Below are 18,313 nucleotides of genomic sequence, written 5' to 3' on the forward strand. Positions count from 1 at the left end.
AATCCGTCCCTAAATTACCCCCATATTATTTTAATGGTATATAAATCTATAAAATCCATAATTGATGCAACATATATAATTATACATCAAATAATTCAGAAGTAAGCATAATAAAAATTTGATAAATACATTATTATATTATATGCCAATATATGATTAAAATCACATAAATATACAATGAAATTGCTAGAATAATATTAAGCAACTAAATCCTTCATTCATAACATGTAAGTTAATTAAAATTTCATATTGCTCAAGTCCTTAGCATCTTAATGTATATTATGCATTCTGAGATTTTAACCAGTTTATTTCAACCATGTAAATCACCTAATTTGATCTAAATAACCTTGGAACACCCCAATCCTCAAAACATAACTTAAAACCAATTCTGTAACTACATTTATCCTCCCTGAACAATACTGAGTATAGCAGTAATAACTTCCCACACTTCAGTTATCTACACTATCTCGCATCTGTGTTTACTATGTGAACATAAACTATCAGCCTTCGTAGTCTATGTCATTCAATAAATATTGTCTCCCTACTCACTGATTTAGTATATAATTCTAGCGCCTATGCTCCTTCCTCCTCAAATACCTTCCAAATCAGTGTCTTACCATTTTCTGATAAGACTAAACGATTTAACATTAGGACGCACTAACAGACCGAATACAGAATACAATGAATCTTAAACTTAAGCTCTAAGTAAAAGAATACATAATGCGGAAGTCACACAACGAAAGTCACCCTAGGGACACTTGAACCTGGAGTGCTCTGATACCAACTGTGATACCCCCTAATTTTGGAACACGGGTTGATCAAGTCCGCGCACAAAACCAGGGGATATCAAAACAATTAAAATATTTCAAACAAGCACAGAGTACAAAAAGAAAATAAAAAGAATAAATAACTCGCTGAAGGAAAATCTATTAAATAATAAATCCATTAATAATTCTCCAATGGTTACAGCTCGGGAATCCTGTAATTCAAGGACCCCTTAACCAAAATCCACTATCCAGAAATTCATCAATACATACTGAAGTAATTATATCCTACTTTGAAATAAAATAGAAAGAATGGCTAAGTCCTCCAGTTGCGGATCCTCAACCTTGAGACTTGGAACTTCTAATAACCTGAAAAATAAATCGTGGGTTAAACCCTAAGAGCAAGTTCATTCTACCAGGCCTCTGAAAACCAATAAGCAGATCATCTCGGATCAAAACCAAACCTAATAAAGTTTTAACTTTAATAAAGCACGATATACATAGCTACATATAATTATATATACTATACTAATCACATCCATTAATAGGTTTATTAAATTTTCATACCTATTAAATAATTATTAGAATAATAATCATTCCTAAACCAATCTACCATTTATTTTAAAAAGAAAATTCCTTGAAGCTTAACTCCATCCTAGTCAATTGTTTAATCATTTAAACAATAAATTATAATAAAAAGAATATTATATTTAATCCCAAAATCCGATAATGATTTTAATTATTTAAATCACATATGCAAAATCTAAGCTTTGACAAATCATCCATGTCTCCACCAGTATTATTTTATTAATATGCATAAGATAATACACTAACCTGTAAGTACTAGATTATTCTAATTTAAGAATATCTAATCATAATCCAACCTATACAGACAATAACTATAGATGATATTTTAATCATCTAACACACAACAATATAATTACACTTTGGCAAATCAACCATGCCATTATAAATATATTTATTTATATATTGGCAACTCAACCATGCCTCTTTATGTATATATATTTATACTTTTAATTAACAACTCATCCATGTTTCCAATGTATGTGTTTTATACATACAAATATTTAGGCTATATATTTAAGCCTCTGGCAACTCATCCATGCCTACAATTCAACCATGTACCAACTTTTAACTTAACGATGAACTAAATCACACAGACTAATGTCATGCATTTCATAATCATAACATTACTTTAATAACCAGCCTATCCAAATATACCAAATAAGAATAATTTATATTAATCATCTTAAATGATATATATATATATAGACACACACACATATATTATATAATATGTAAATATGTATAATACCATCCATAATAATATTTGATTCTTTAAATCATATATATATATACCCACTTCCATCCATCCTTATCCTAAACAATTAAACCATATATACATATATATAAATAATATTATATATATATATGCTTCCTTCCATAACAATATATTAATTTAATTATATTTAGTTAATTTAAATGTTACTAAATCTCGTCAGAAATAGTTTCCCATAAATACTCCATCTCGGTAAATAATTTTTCGACACTGTTCCACTAAAACATAAATATCTCCTAGTATGATGGGAATTCAATAACGAAATCAGTACCATTGGAAAGAGGACGAAAAATCGTTAAATTTGAGCTCAAGAATGACCTAATTTGGATTTAAGATGACTAAGTTATGACTGTTTCAATTTCAAGTAACAAAACAGGCAACACAATACGTTGAGCTCAATTGCTACTGTGAGCGCGACCGCACCGAATGATAATTCAGTTGACTAGACCAAGTCAACGGTCCCAAAGCGCAGACGCACAGAACTCCATGCGCCGCGATGCACCGGATCTCTTTTCTGTTGACAAGACTAAACCAAGGGCATAGATCAGTGGTGCATTGAATCCCATGGACGTCCACCACATCGAATCAATCCAATTATATTAAACTAATCCTATGGTCTACATCAGCACACTCACCCTTGTACCATAAGCCGCGCCTCACTGGATTACAGCCCCTCTTTCATGCGCCGTAACCCAGATTACATAAACAGTATATATATTTATTTATTTATACACAATTTTCCAAATAAATAATAGGAAAGGAAATCTAATAAATTCCAGAAAAATATATAAAAATACCACAAAATTTTAGAAAAATACCAAAAATTCCAGAAACCATCTTTACCCTCTTGAATCATAGATCAACCTATAAATTGATTTTAAAATATATATATACAACATCTATATATACAATTAAAATCTAATAATTCAAAACTAAAAATAAATCATAATTCATACTTTTAAATAATCTGATCTAAACATAATTTAATCAAATAAATTTAAGTTAATGTTTTTTTTTTTTTTTAATCCATTCTAACCATGATTTAAATTAATAATTTAATTAAAATCTTGATACTCAAGGTGAAATCCTTATGGGTTCTAAGAGGAAAATTAAAGAAGAACTTGCCTGAAGGTTTCGAAACGAAACCGATGCTTCAAGCCTTGATTGGCTCTTCCAATTCCGGCATCCTCTTTCTCAGATTTGGTCTCTTCCTTGTCGGCCTCCTCTTCTTATCTTTCTCTCTACTTCTCTTATTTTTTCTCACGTGTAAACTTTTAACCCTAAAGCTTTATGTATTTTTATACATCTTAAATTCCAAATCCTATTCCAACTAGGACTGTGAATTAAAATAATAACCTTTAAGTAATATATATCTATAAACATATATTATATTCCATACATATATATATATATATATATATATATATATATATATATATATATACACACACCTTCCATAATTAATCCATTAGTTAATTAAATCATATATACCTATATATATATCAATAAATATATATATATATATATATATATATATATATATATATATGTCCTTCCATAATACCTATTAAATATATAATTAAATATATATTTATAATTATACAAAAATAATTATTAAAATAATCACTTAACCATGGGTCTTTATTAATTAACCCAATAAGGCTCCATCCAAACCCAATATCACATCCATTGGTCCCACTCCTCTTAAGCCCAAATCCAATTAATTTAAATAAACTAAATAATTAAATAAATACTTAAATTAAATAAATAAATAAATAAAAACTAATTACACTAAGCACATAAACAAAATAATAAATTACAACCAAGTCACATCATACCAATAAAATTAACATGCCAACAATTCAATTAATAATCAAACACACGCACACAAATCATCATATCAATTCAATAAATATAATCACAAAATAAAATCTAATTAAAATGAGACAATTAATCTAAACACTCAATTAAATAAAATAAATCATTTAAAAATAAAATAAAATCCATTAATCCCAATTAATAAATCCTTTAAATTATCGGGGTATTACATTCTTTCCCCCTAACAAGTTTCATTCTACTACAATCCATACATAAATCCAATACGCAGATACATCTTAGACAGCTCGATAATAATTAAAATAGTCCATATAGATATAAAGACACACTATAAGATGCTCACTAGCCTATAATGTAGTTCAACCTGAATAGTAGGTAACATGTATATCACACTTTCCAGCAGTCATGTACATCTAGACCTACTAGAGAACATGAGCTATATCTAGTTACCCAACCTTTGCGATATAAGCACCCTAACCATAATCCTGAGACTCAAGCAGCGTTTTGATCTAATCCATCCCCAATATGCTACCGTCCCATACCGGTGCATATAATGTATATAATCCGTAAATAATGCACACTCAAATGAACATCAAATACATCCAGAGACAAACGTAATAGAAATCAAATATAAACAAGATCTTATTATGCATGCAGTATATGATTATAATCATAGAACCTCCGTTTAAATTGTTAAAGTAATTATAAACAATTTAAACCATTCATATCCATCAAATTGACAAAACAGAAATTATAACAGTTCATCAATTAACATCCATAGCATGATATAATGATTATCAGAATTATAAACTAAACTCATTATACTAGAATTCCGAAACTATACTTTCATACTAGTTCATTTAAATTACTAAAATAAAGACTAGTAATTAAATCTTCCTCAATCCTTGATAGCACCCAAATTAATATTTATATCTCGTGATGTCCATTCAAACCTCAATTATAAAACCTGTGCATGATATAATGACACTTAGAAGTCCAAACTGCACATTATACGAAACCCCAATAGTATTTTATACTAATCCACTTAAATTGGTTAAAACAAAACCAGCAAGTAAAACTTCCTCAGCTCCTGACAATATGTAACTTAGTATCTAAAGCTCATGATGTCTATAACCATATCCTAAACCAACCTTTCTGGCCTTTATTAAATTGTATATATTATTGATATAACATCCCATAAATAAATTCTTACCAGTCCGTTTAAGTTGCTAAAACAAACTAGCCAATTAAACTTTCCTCGTTCTTTGACAGCATGCCAATTAAATGTTTATATATCATGATGTCTCTCAAGATTAGCACACTAGCATATACTAACTGTGCTAAGGGTTTAATAGGTTAATTTTAAACATTGAAAAACCCCCCTTCACTTTTCAGAAATCACATTCAAGCCCCTGGAACCTAAAAACCTTCAGAAAACACCCGTAGGTGTGCACCAACCAAGGGAACCGGCCCTTAAGCTTCCAGAGCCGCCTCTCCCTCATAGAGAGCCGGCTCTCTCCCTGAGAGCCCCTCTCTGCTTCGTTCGTTCGTCTTCTTCGCTTACGATGAAGTTTCCAGTCTCTGTCCCAATTGTTTTTAAACTTCTTAGGGTTCAATTTAAATCAAAACTGTCCTAGAAACTCCTCACATTCCCTTATGATTTAATTTACCAAATTTTAAAACCTAACCAAAATAGTTTATGCAAGAGAAATAATTTCAGTTACAAAACGTAAAACAGTTACCAGTCTATCTATCATGCATAACACATCCGTTTTAAATGTTTAATTCACTTCCTGGAGACCATATAGAATGCACAAAACACAAGTTTACAGGAAAGGGATAGAATAAAACTTGCCTTTAGGTTTCAGTTTGAAACATTTCAAAGTCGTTTCTAAATTCTCCGACGACTACCAACGACCGGTAAATCTCCTACTGGTCGGTTTCAATCCCACAAGCCATCCCCTCCTTCCTCCTTGGTACTACCTTCAGTCCACGACCGAAATCCTAACTGATTTTCATAGTTTCCTCTCAAGCTCTCCTCTGTTTTTCCCTTTCAAGCACTATTACGTGAATAGGGTTTTTCCAACCCTAGCAGACATATACTGTTCTATATATAAAAGCATTTATTAACCCTACTTCTAATTCCAACCAAATTACATGTCGACTACATCACCCCATAACATAAAAACCCTAAACCTAAACTATACAAGACACATACAAATTATAATCAATTAAGTCATACAAGCCATCAAATAAAACCCGTCAATTAAAACAACAATTAAATCAACTAAGTAAATTAAATAACAAGTAAACAATTAATTTAAAATTAAATTACAATTGATCGATTAAGTAAATAATAAAATGAATAAACAATTACAATTAAACACATAGCCAGATAATCACATTTAAATCCACATAAAACAAATAATCAATTAATTAATTAAAATGCACATAAAACAAATAATTAAATTCCAATTATATCCTTTTGAGAAATAGGGGTATTACATTCTTCCCCCCTAACAAAAGGAATTCCGGCATCGGAATTCACGAAATTCTGAATTCTTTTATTGTAAATTCATTTCGATTCCCTTGTGGACTTTGCCTCTGTTTATGGGCTCCACGGAATTCTAAATCCTCATAGTAAAGTTATGGTTCTTATAATTAAGAAACACAAAAAAAAAAAAAAAAAAAAAAAAAACTACACGTAGGTTGTATCTCACAACCATTCCTTCTTACCCAATACCTATACCAAGGTACAAATCCACAGTCCTCCAAGTGCCATAGAATATACATACAAAATTCCTATGCATGCAGCGCTTACCAAGTTGGTAATGCTAAACGATAAGCTACTGCCTAAATCGATAAACAAAATCCGTGAAAAGTTAGTGTAATACGTAAAACTGACCTTCCTCCAAAAAAATACATTATTTCCTATACGGAAGACATCCCAAACAACCATTTCCTGATAGAAAAGTCGAATACACGAGTTCAACCATTTATAAAATTCGACTGCCGCCTTCAAACCGCGCGCAATCCTCTACAAAAGAGAGTATTTATCTCCGATGTATCCTTAAATAAAGTCAATGTCTTATTATATAACCTCGCTTCCATGCCAGACCAACAAGTGAGAGATCTGTACTACGTAGTATCCAAAACCTCAAACATTGTCACACTAACCTCCTTGTGCCAACAATAGCACAGATAATAGCTGAAAAGCGAAATAACACTTTCAATTACCCCAGCAAACCTAGGATATATATCCTAAGCATATCTTCCATGATCAAATATAATGTCTCGATCAAATCTCCCGTCTAGAGATGCGAAGCATAGTTGTTGCTCCAACATCTTCAGAAAATTCCTTTGATATAGCACCTTGTACCTACTATAATGAATAACCACATGCTATAACTCCGTTAGCAGTACAATGTAGAACTGATAAGAAACTCCCAAGTAAATACTACTAGAAGTAATGTCCACAAGCGAACTGGCTCTATCTATCACACTTTATCTATATAGAATTAAAATTCCAACCAATGTTGGTAATTTCAACCAACCACCCACTCCGTCTGAGTCCTACTCCCATTTTGATATAGGAAGTGGCTAAAACCTCCAATGATATCCAAGTATCAATTTTTCCACCTTGCTAATAGGGGATACACTTGGAGATAATTATATACATGTCCCTTTCCGTACCGCTCACCAAAACTAAATAGTCTGTCGTGATGCAACTCATAACCATTTGACTGCACCGTAAAATTCATGAATTTTACATCTCAGTCACTCCGACCTTCCTAGCATCACTAAGACAAACCACTAATCCTCTTTCAATACCCTAAGCTCATCTGAGTAAGGCACCACCTCCTCCAAGGTCAACTTCAATATTCTACGTTAACCCCTTCAATTTCCTTGGTAACAGTAAGTGTTATTTTTATACATGCTAAAACTCAACTGATTGTGCAAAAACCACCGAAGGTTTAATTACCATATCGGTTGATAAAATCATCCTCCTCCTTATTACTTCCACCAGACGAAACTTATTGCATAGTGTGAATCACCATATCTATCTATCTAGACAAAACGAAGCTAATTTAATGTTATCAGTCAAACAATATCCCAACCAAAATCCTGACCCTTGTGTAGAATCAGCAATCTCTTAACTAAATCTGCAAAAACCACTCTATCATTCCTACTCTAGTATGAGAAATGGCTGCAAGGATCTAGCGACCTCGAATGGTCCATCTGGATTATCTAATGGATATCAGACTTTGAGACAAAATCACTGTGTCCCCCCTCCTGCCTGTCCTCCAAACATCGGCTTTATTCCGTGAAGCATCATGTTTCCACTAGGATAAATAAAGGAGTCGTGAACCTCAGTCCCTACATCCTCCTTCCAATTTGTCTACAGAAAGTACTGGTAGTCTGGTACCATCAGCTTTCATCTGCACCCATTGTTTAACTTGGAGCATCGTTTAAAGCTAACTCTGGAACCAAATCCACACATTCTGATCCGTGATAAACTTACCGATATAGAAATTCAATCAGTAATTCTATTTACCAAAAGTCAACTAACTACAACTTTGCCACATACATCGTGCACCTCTTCTTTATTTAGGTGTTCGGTCTCACCTTCATGTCTTTGACATCCTACTTCTCTAACGCGAGTAAGTGTCTATTAGACTTCCTATCTAACTTTAAAAGAATATAGAATCTTTCCATCCTCCAAAAAGTCAACAATTTCCTAGCAACAACTATTTGTTACAAACTGTGACCTAAAAAAAAAAAATCTCCCTATTATTTGTGCAAATGAAGAGACTTTGCTTCCTCCTCACTATACAACCCTGGCAACTCCTCCTAATGACACGCCTTCATGACTACAATTCTTATTTAAGAACAGACTAATGACTAGTTAGTCCATCTACTATCCTCAGTTGGTGTCATTCTAATAAGTACGTGAATTAGTACAAAATCCTCCTGCCAACTTGGGAACAACTTTTGAAATTCCCAAGAAGATGTTCAGCAAAGTCAGTACCTCTGACACATCATCGTGGCGTTATAATAAATCAAACTAATCTAGATTATTTGACTCGTACTCCTGGTTTAATAATCCCATTCTAAAAATATACAACAATTACACATGTTTAGGTCCAATAGATTGACTAAAGTTATGTATACTTACTAAATCCTATGACCACATGCTTAAAATCCTAGCGTAATTAACGCTATTCCTCTAAAACGGTAGTTGGCTGATCATACACTTGTGTCCCTAATAAAACCGCATTCCCAATCTTGAATAATTGACGAAAAAAAATTTAATCACATAAGGCACATACAATTAAATAAAATACAACCCTACTTAAAACATCGTTCTTTCTAGAAAAGAAAATCCCTTTTTAAAACCAACCTTACCAGATCGGTTCACAATTTCCCTTTTATAGTTTCGTAGGTAACCATCCAACCTTGAAACATATCCTTTAAACCATAGCTCAAAACAAAATCCATTTGCCTCAGCAAATTCCAAAGGCTTAACCGTCATTCTCCTTATATGCAGAATGTAAACCGTCTAATGTAGCTTTATAAAGCAACTTAGAACGTCACAACCTAATCCCCATACTCTCCAGAACATGATATAAAATCATTGCTTCATTCCGATCGCAACTTCATCCGATTCCTAAACTCCTGAAGAGTTCTTTTTATTTACCTCTTTTAAAGGTAATACCAAAGTTTAACTATATGTAGATTGATCCACACTAACTCTACTAGTATCACTCACTATACTATTAGCGAAATAAGATCACCCTCGTGCGATCCTTCATCTTTAAGATTTAGTACCCTTTCTTGGATACGTTGAAATCTCCTCAATTAGAATCTTTTTCCAGACTCCTATTCCTCGTTTATCTCTTTTATGAGAACAATTGAAGTCGTGTTAGTCTCGTTATGCGGTGACCTAAAATACCCTCCTAAATCTTCATTGGCTTATACTTTTAAAAGTAGCGCCAACCGGCACTAAACCTTCGATCCCAAGTTCTGCTTCTGACAAAGAACTTGATAACATTCTCCTTTACTTCTTTGGGTCTGTATCATTTTTGCCTTAGACCCCATCCTCCGCCTAGTGTCAACCATTTCATAACTATGGAATATAATTGACATCTGCTCCTCCTAATGAACCGTAAATAAAGTACAACGAATCCTAATATGGGTTTAAGTTTTAAGAGACGCAACGCGGAAGTCATATAACGAAAGACACTCCTAAGGACACTAGAACCTAGAGTGCTCTAATACCAACTGTGATACCCCTCGATTCTAGAGCCATGGGTGATCAAGTCCGAACACAGATCCAAGGGATACCAGACAATTAATATGTAAACAAGCAAGAGTACAAAAGAATTAAAAATAAAATAATACGCTAAAAATAATTCTAAATATACAAATCCTCCTTAATAATAGATTAACATAATTTAATCTTTCCAATCCGTACAACTCGGGAATCCATCCAGTGGACCCTAATAATCCCAATTGAAAATAAATTACAGAACCAACATCTAAACTATAATAGAAAGAAGTCCTACGTAGTCAGAAGAGTGAGTGACTGTATCTACTTCATCACGATCAAGCTCTAAGCCTAGTACTGACGAACACCTAAAAAATAAGAGTGGGTCAGGCCCACATGCAAGTTCTATTCTACTATAATCCATACGTAAACCCGATACGCCGATACATCCTAGACAGCTCGGCAATAACTAAAATAGTCCATATAGATATAGATACACACTATAGGATGCTCACTAGCCTATAGTGTAGTTCAGCCTGGATAATAGGTAACATGTATATCACATTTTTAGTGGCCATGTACACTTAGACCTACCAGGGAACATCAGCTATATCTAGTTACCCAACCTTTGCAAACCCTTCCTAATACAGAAAAGTAAAACAAACCATATGTATATATATAAACCCTTCCTAATACAGAAAAGTAAAACAAACATCCGTTATGTCGTTCAACTATTTTAGTTGACAAGACATGCATCCATTTAGGATTTAACTGTTTTTGTTAATCCATTCCATATGCATGAATATGTAATGACCTAGTTATTTTCCTTCCTTTTCTTTTTTTGGTGATTTTTTTTTCCGTCTTTTTCCTATTTTGTCTTTTCTTTATTTCGTCTTTTTCCTATTTTGTCTTTTCTTTATTTCGTCTTTTTCCTGTTTATCATTTTTCCTTGCATAACCTCACTTTTTGTGCTCAGATTTGATTCTGGTTTTGCATGCATTCATGATTTTTGATTTCCATGAAATTTGTATTTTCACTTTTGTAAAAAATACATTGTAGTTGCTTACTTTTCGTAAAGGGCGTGGATGCATACTTTCTTGTAAATATTCTTAAATTTTGGGGTTTTAGTGTAATTATGAAAAATAATTATTTTTCATTTTAGGGACCTTTTTACAATTTAATTTAGAAGATATTTTGAAAAAGAACCTGTTTCCAATTTTTGAAAAATGTGACAAGTGTCACATTCTCATGGTGCCACTCGTTGGCATTTGGGTGGGGAGACTTGGAAGCATAATCTCTTGACATTTGAAAGGTGGATATTCACCCACTTGTTGGCCTAGGATTGGTGCACTTGTTGGCTTAAATGGTTGACAAGTGTAGGCTTAGGATTAAGCCTAGGAAGGAGCCATTGATTTGTGACAAGTGTAGGCTCTCCATTTCGTCTTGCATTGTGTGTGTGAGAGAGGTAGTGTAAGAACACATGGTGAGTGGAGGATTTTTAGACCATCCACTCACCATTTTACACTTTATCCTTTTCATTTCATTTGTTCTTCATAACCCTAAACCTAGCCACCATTGGAGGAAAGCTTGGTTAATAGCTTATTCCTTCATTTTAGCCTCCTTCCACTCACCTTAGACCATAAACCGTGGGAGACAAAAGTTTCCTCTCACTCTCCTCTTCAAAACCCTGTATTTGTTTTCTATTTTTAAGCTTGATTGTTTGGATTATAGAGATTCAATTCTCTATTAAGGTAGGGGTGGTAGTATGTTTATATTTTAAGTGTTTTATAATCCTTTGGGGTTTAATATATATTGTGTACATTCTTTTAATATGATAGTCTTGCATATTATAGGAAATCTTTATGATTGACTTAGGATTTATTGATTTAAGCATGCATATTGTGTATGTATCTTGAGTAGGATTATTAATGTTGTATAGAACTCTTATTGATTTGAATTACTATACTATTGTGATGTTAATCCTACATTCTTGTTGATTACATATGGTAAATGTAATGATTTTAGAAGCTTAATACTATAATGTTGTAATCTAGTATATGAAGCTTATTGATGAGGCATGATTTAAATTGATTAGTTAATGGTATTATATTGCACATTATATCATGTTAAGAACTTGTCATTTATTATGCCATTCTAGACTTGGAACCCTAAGATATGGTTTGTGTGGTTTCAAAATACTTGTGCATGAAAGGTGGTATATAGGTCTTAATATTTATGTATGAGTTTTGAACTTGATATATTTTGGATGCTCTTGGGACATTGTTACAAGTGACATGGCTAGAGTTTGGTTCTAGTGCGGGAGATATGAGTTCTCCTCAATTGAGATAGTGCGTACTATGGTGGTCTTCCCAATGAGTTAATGCCCAGAATAACCATTGAGGTCTCGGCATAATTTCAAGCTTAAATGTCCAAGTTTTCCACTTTTTGATTTCGCATTCAATTCCAAGTTGACAATCAATGTTTAAATTGTAACTTTTAACTTTTGTTTCATGCGATTTGATGTTGTTAAGTACATCCGATTTGATATTGTGTTGCTACAAAACATTTAAGTTAGTTTAAGATGATTCCTTAGAATACCTTGAACATAAACATTAAGTGGAATAATCCCTTGTATTCGTTTATATTGATCTTGCAATGATATTGAAACTTTAGGGTATACGCATATGCTTCTTCCTACGAGTAACTTGATTACTCACCCTAGTGGTTTGGGTTATTTTATAGGTAAGGAGACTATGTTCTTGGATGCTCATCATCCTTAGAGGCTTATGAGCAATTTGAAGCATTTTTGTATACTAACATGCAAATGTTTAGTATGTTTTACTTTTGATGTTATATTTTTGCATACCATGGGTGTATGGTATTTTGGGAGCTAATGTAACTTTCTTGATGTGTAAAGATACTTAAGTATTTACTTTTGACATTATAAACATGTTTACTTTGTACTTGTATTCACTTGGTATCACACTTTTGCTTTAAAATGTATTTTAACCAACTTTGGAGGTTTGACATATGAAATCCTTATAATTAACTTGTATAAGGTCATAAGTTATTGTAATACATTTATTTATTCATTTTAAAGTTGTTGACATGCTCACATACTCAAATCTCGTTAAAAATCAATTCTACACTTTCATTTTTAAACCAATTCATGAGGGGATTTGAAGCATGGGTTAAACCTTAACACATTTGGCATATATCAGGTCTTACAGCAGCTTTTTGAGGTGTTTTGGTGGTCTGAAACTCCATTTTGGTCGACCGATGACTTTTGGGAAACTCATTGCACAGTAAAAACTCATTTCTAATAGGCTTTTTCACTGTTCAGGACCATTTCGGTCGACCGATGGCCTAATTCAGTCTACCAAAATAACCTCCTCTCAAAAATCATGTTTTCAGAAAAATTATGCCCAGTTTGGTAGTCCGAAACTCTATTTCGGTCGACCGAAATAGCTTGCATTCGCACAGCCTTTCTGTTATGTTTCTGCACTGAAGTTCCAACTTCAAAGGGTCATAACTTCTTCGTTTCTAATCCAAATGGGGTGATTCTTGAACCTAAACTCAAGGATTTTGAGTCAGATTTCCAATGGTACCAATGCCGTTCTCAGATTCCAATAACAGTGGGAGTTATTCATGTTTTGGTAAGGTAGGGTCAGTTTTTCTTAAACCGGGAAAGGGCGTTTTTGTGGGATTTTTGGCCAATGTTCTTGGAACCTCTTGTAATGTTGTGAAATGATTAGATTAGGTTGTATTCACCTTGTTTGACTTTTTTAGAGTCAATTTTCTCCTTTTAATTGTGAGTCGACCATTTTGCCCTTAATTGACGGATTTAGCCCGTTTTAACTCTAGTTTCCTCTTTCGCTCTCCTCAAGTTCCATGACCTCATTGAATGTCATATTGGTGTCTTCGATATGATTTATATCTCAAAGGACTATGGTTTCATTTTTTGTTTCCGCATTTCGGATCTGTAATCGAGTTAACTTTCGGGTCATCACTGACGCACCGGGTTGAAAAACTTGGGCCGTCACAGAATAAGTAGGACTTAGCATTTTGATCTAATCCATTCCCAATATGCCACCATCCCATACCGGTGCATATAATGCATATGATCCATAAATGATGTACACTCAAATGAACATCAAATACATCTAGAGACAAATATAATAGAAATCAAATATAGACAAGATCCTATTATGCATCCAGTATATGATTATAATCATAGAACCTCCATTTAAATTGCTAAAGTAATTATAAACAATATAAACCATCCATATCCATCCAATTGACAAAACAGAAATTATAACAGTTCATCAATTAACATCCATAGCATGATATAATGATTATCAAAATTATAAACTGAGCACATTATACTAGAATTCCCAAATGATACTTTCATACTAGTTCATTTAAATTACTAAAACAAAGACTAGTAATTAAATCATCTTCAATCCTTGACGGCACACAAATTAATATTTACATCTCGTGACGTCCATTCAAACCTCAATTATAAAACCTGTGCATGATATAATGACACTCAGAAGTCTAAACTGCACATTATACGAAACCCCAATAGTATTTTATACTAATCCACTTAAATTGGTTAAAACAAAACCAACAAGTAAAACTTCCTCAACTCCTGACAGTATGTAACTTAGTATCTAAAGCTCATGATGTCTATAACCATATCCTAAACCAACCTTTCTGGCCTTCATTAAGTTATATATATCATTGATATAACATCCTATAAATAATTTCTTACCAGTCCGTTTAAGTTGCTAAAACAAACTAGCCAATTAAACCTTCCTTCTTCCTTAACAGCATGCCAATTAAATGTTTATATTTCATGATGTCTCCTAAGATTAGCACACTAGCATATACTAACTGTGCTAAGGGTTTAATAGGTTAATTTTAAACATTGAAAAACCCCTCTTCACTTTCTAGAAATCACATTCAAGCCCTTGGAACCTAAAAACCTTCAGAAAACACCCGTAGGTGTGCACCAACCAAGGGAGCCGGCTCTCAAGCTTCCAGAGCTGGCTATCCCTCATGGAGAGCTGGCTCTCTCACCTAGGGAGCCGGCTCCCTCCATTAGGGAGCCGGCTCTCTCTCTGAGAGCCCCTCTCTGCTTCGTCCGTTCGTTTTCTTCACTTCCGGTGAAGTTTCTAGTCTCTGTCCCAATTGTTTTTAAACTTCTTAGGGTCCAATTTAAATCCAACAGTCCTAGAAACTCCTCACATTCCCTTATAATTTAATTTACCAAAGTTTAAAACCTAATCGAAATAGTTTATGCAAGAAAAATAATTTCCGTTACAAAACGTAAGACAATTATCAGTCTATCTATCATGCATAACACATCCCTTTTAAAGTTTTAATTAACTTCCTGGAGACCATATAGAATGCACAGAACACAAGTTTACAGGAAAGGGATAGAATGAAACTTGCCTTTAGGTTTCGGTTTGAAACCTTTCAATGTTGTCTCTAAATTCTCCGACGACAGCCGACGACCAATAAACCTGCTATTGCTCTGTTTCAATCCCACAAGCCATCCCCTCCTTCCTCCTTGGTACCACCTTCAGTCCACAACTGAAATCCTAACTGATTTTCACAGTTTCCTCTCAAGCTCTCCTCTGTTTTTCCCTCTCAAACACTATTATGTGAATACGGTTTTTCCAACCCTAACAGACATATATTGTTCTATATATAAAAGTATTTATTAACCCTACTTCTTATTCCAACCAAATCACACGTCGGTTACATCACCACATAACATAAAAACCCTAAACCTAAACTATATAAAACACATACAAATTATAATCAATTAAGTCATACAAGCCATCAAATAAAACTCGTCAATTAAAACACCAATTAAATCAACTAAGTAAATAAAATAACAATTAAACAATTAATTTAAAATTAAATTACAATTAATCAATTAAGAAAATAATAAAATAAATAAAAAATTACGATTAAACACATAGCTAGATAATCACATTTAAACGCATATAAAACAAATAATAATCAATTAAAAACATAAAATAAATAATTAAATTTCAATTATATCCTTTGGAGAAATAGGGGTATTACAAGTAGATAATATTGTATTGTACATTATATCATAGTAAAGATTTGACATTATATATGCCATTTTAGAATTGAAAGTCTAAGGCATGGATTGCGTGGTTTCAACCTACTTATGCATGGAAGGTGGTTTCGTGCATTATTTAATTGCGTATAAGTTGTGAACTTATTTATTGATTTTGGAGTCACTTGGGACATTGTTACAAAGACATGGCTAGAGTTTGACTCTAGTGTGAGAGGTATGAGGTCTCCCCAAATTATAGTGCGTACTAGGGTGGTATTCTCAGCGGGTTAGTGCCCGGAATAACCATTTAGGTCTTGGTTTTACTCCGAGATTTGATGTCCAAGTCTTTCTCTATTTGATTTCGCATTCAATTTCAAGTTAACAACTAATGTTTAATTGTGACTTGTGATTTTGGTTATTGGCGATTTAACGTTACTAAGTACATTTATGTATTATGATTTTTAATTAATCATTGCAATTTTGATGATGTTAAGCACATTTTTGCTATAATGTTCAAATGTAGTTTAGGAACGATCCTATAGATTAATTTAGAACATAGACGTTAGGTGGCATGACCCACTTTAGTTGTTTCCGGATTTCAAAGTTTAAGCTGATAACTTTGGTAATTTATATATTGTTGCGTTGTACCTTATGTTCCTATACTGTTTAATTGCATAAAAATGTTATTTATGCTAGAAATGTTTTAAGGTAGCTTAGGATGCTCCTTGTGTCTCACTCTTGACATAGACATTAAGTGGAATAAACCACAAGGATTAATTTACACAAATTTGTAAAATGTTAGGTCTATGCATGTTCATTCCCTACGAGTAACTTATTTACTCACCCCAAAGTTATCGGGTTATTTTTCAAGCAAGAAGATGTGGTATCGGGATGCACAATATCCCTAGGTTGTTCTGTTGATTTTGAAGTTCTTTTAAATGTATTCATGTTTACATGCATGTGTTAGCATGTTTAAGTTGCTTATCAAGTTGTAATACATAGCTAGGTTCAATATGCCGGTTTTGCCTTATAATGTAATTTTGTGAACCTTGAGGATTGACATGTCTAAATTTATAAATGAATTATAATAAGGCCCTAGGCCATTGTAGCGCATTTAAAATGCCATATTACACTTGCGTGTATGTTCATATCATTACACAATAGCATATAATTTAAATTGATCATGGCATAGGGGATTCAAGTAAGGCTTAAGAAGTCGTTCTTCAGTTTCAAGTTCTGCAAAACTTTCTGCAGAATTTCATGTTGTTTCGGTCAGCTAAAGCATCATTTCAGCCGACCGATGGCTATTGGAACAGTTACATTTCAAATTCCAGTAGCCAAAGTTCATTTCAAGCCACAACCGGTTGACCGGTTTGTTATTTCGGCTGACCGAAATGAAGGCTCATTTCTTGGCTCATTTCGGCCGACCGAAATGGAGCTGCTTTGTAGGTTTTGTTTGGTTGTTGTTTATTCAGGCTTATACCTTCCACTCGACTCCGTTAATCTTATTTGAGCCATTTAATGGTATACATGGTCTAGTTTGAACTAGATCTTGTTCCTTTGGTTGTCATTGGTGCCATAGGGTACCATTTGACATTTTTATGCTAACTTTCATTTCCAGTTATTTCCTTGAGTTCCGTGACTTCATGGAAGGTCACTTTGGTATCTTAGGGATGATTTATATCTCTAGTGACTTTGGTTTTATCTTTCGCTTCCACATTTCAGATCCGTTACTGAGTCAACTTTTGGTTCATCATTGACGCACCGGGTTATAAAACTTAGGCCGTCACATATGTCCTTTGTTTTTCCGCCATTTGTTAATTTCACATTCAATTCCAAGTTGCTAATCGTTGATTACTTTTAGCTTGTGATTTGGTGCATGATATTTCCCTTTTATTTAGTATACTTGAGGTTGTATAATTGTACTCCATATATGCTTATATTGCTTAGTATACTTGTGGTTGTATACTTGTACTCCATATATGCTT

Source organism: Cornus florida, unplaced genomic scaffold, assembly GCF_030987335.1.
Source record: "Cornus florida cultivar Cherokee Brave unplaced genomic scaffold, ASM3098733v1 CherokeeBrave_3.0.0_Hap2_Chr11, whole genome shotgun sequence".
NCBI lineage: Eukaryota > Viridiplantae > Streptophyta > Magnoliopsida > Cornales > Cornaceae > Cornus > Cornus florida.